The sequence below is a fragment of the Uranotaenia lowii genome, chromosome 2 (assembly GCF_029784155.1).
Source record: "Uranotaenia lowii strain MFRU-FL chromosome 2, ASM2978415v1, whole genome shotgun sequence".
Taxonomy (NCBI): domain Eukaryota; kingdom Metazoa; phylum Arthropoda; class Insecta; order Diptera; family Culicidae; genus Uranotaenia; species Uranotaenia lowii.
The window spans coordinates 275457994-275460006 of record NC_073692.1 but is presented as its reverse complement, the minus strand read 5'-3'; the positions used below and the strand labels follow the sequence as shown (position 1 = coordinate 275460006).

General features: G+C 35.2%; 1 long non-coding RNA gene across 1 annotated transcript; it reads left to right on the top strand.

Moving 5' to 3' along the window:
- Positions 1 to 382: 382 nt before the first annotated feature.
- Positions 383 to 1633, top strand: LOC129744541 (uncharacterized). Its single transcript, XR_008736941.1, has 4 exons — positions 383 to 489; positions 543 to 916; positions 990 to 1150; positions 1497 to 1633. It is a non-coding gene; the product is annotated as an uncharacterized LOC129744541 (long non-coding RNA).
- The last annotated feature ends 380 nt before the right edge of the window (positions 1634 to 2013 follow it).

Here is a 2013-nt window from a genome sequence, read left to right as displayed (position 1 = left end):
AACAAAGTAAATGTAATTATAACCGGAATTAATTGAATATGGGTGGATTCACGATGACGTTATTTCTTTTTATGATGACAGTTAGCAGGCCCTGTTCACAAAATTTGACGATCGAGATATGAAGTGCGGCGAATTGTTTTTGGGTAGTTACACAAGCAAGAAACCGAACTCAAAACTCAGTTTGAGGACAGGATAACCCACACGGAAAAATAGAGTTATTCATAAAATGTGTTGCGAATACACATTCATTATAACTAATCGTTTGTTGTTCACAATTTGTGTATCTCCAATTCAGTTTTGAGTAGTTTTGAGTCGACAATATACAAATAAAAACTAAAACTCGATTATTCGATTCTGTATAAAAAGTTTGTTGTTGTTGGAAAGCTTCTGGACAGCGATGTTAGAGCAAACAAGTTTTTAAAATTCGCTACGTTTTTATCAATTCCGCATCCGTTTTTAAGACAAATCATCATAAATGTCTTTCAAAAGGTATGTTTTATCAGAATTTCACTTCGTTTTATGACATTATTGTGTGATTACAGGGATATTGTTGCATTCAGGTGATCGAATCACATAATCAGCATTTATCACCGGAAGATCACCGGATTGTTGCCTGAAAAATGATTTACAACAGCGGCACTGATGTTTTACCGTTAAGCCTATTCCGGAAAGTTGAACGAATGCATCGGAAGGTCCGAGGTTTACCTAAAATTTGCGAACAGCTATTGCCAACATTTTTATTGTCTTTTAAGAGCAAGACGGCATAATTTACTCTGAACAAAATAAATGCTCTTAAGGTCGAGAGACTATTCCTGTCGTTTTCCTTCTAAGCCTCTATCGGACAGGATGTGGTCCTCGTAATTCAGCGGATGATATTCCGCAAACAAAAACCTTTATATTTGTTCTTCGAATATTGGTAAGTAAAAGTGCGCATTTTCCATTGGGGAATGGGAAAAATTGAGATAGAGAACATAAATTTCTCTTTCCAGTACCACAAGTACATCACAATGAGCAGGAACGTGACCGCTACAACCGAAGAACTCGTCAAAGGATATGAGGGAAAATCGCTTCAAAAATCTAGCTATGCGGAAGACAGTAAGATGGAGCTTAAAACAAAAAGATTAATTTATTCACCATCATAATGGAACAGGTTTGTTTTATTTGGTATATTTTTGCACATGAGCTAGTTTTACTATTCGTCACTATTTGTACTTTCCACAAGACGATTCGTATAGGGTTGAAATCTGAATTTTAGTTTTTAGTTATGAAATTTTTATTTTGATTCAATTTTTCCATTTCCGACCCTCGATCAAAACTGAATTCTATGATGTATCTTGATTTAAGTCAATATCATTCCGAGTGAGACTATCATAACTTTATTTTAAACATCACTTAGTTATCTTCAATCTACTATACTAGTTCATGCTATAGATTATATCACTAATTCATGTGTATGTGTTTTTTTTATTTATTGTAATTGTATTCTAATTCGACAGGTACACCCATCCTAAATCACTTCAGGGGGCCAGTCCAGAGTGATGCCTGTAGAACCTGCTGAATGCCATTAGACTCCATTAGACTCTGCCGGCTTGAGGGTGCTACTCCTAGCAGTCGTTTCGCCATGAACAGCTCATCGGAAATGTACAAAAGGTAGCTAAAAAGTTTAAATCATTAGCCTTAATTATTACAATTTGCCATTTTTCTTCAATATAATTAAATTTTAACATTTTGAATTGACATTATATAACTTATTAACAATATCAAAATTCAATTCTTTTTCCAGATACGCTACACACCAAGGTGGCTGGATCGTATGGAAGAAAATTCGTACCGGATGCTCCGCTACGTACGGCCCAAGTTGTCATGAACAGCAGAAATCGGCATCCGAAAACATGCTACTTGGTGACGGAAAACATTTCACGAGACGCTTCCATGCAATATCATTTGGCTGTATTATTGAATGTATGTAAAATGATTTTAAAGACAATAAAAACTGATAGCTTGTTCGTTAGA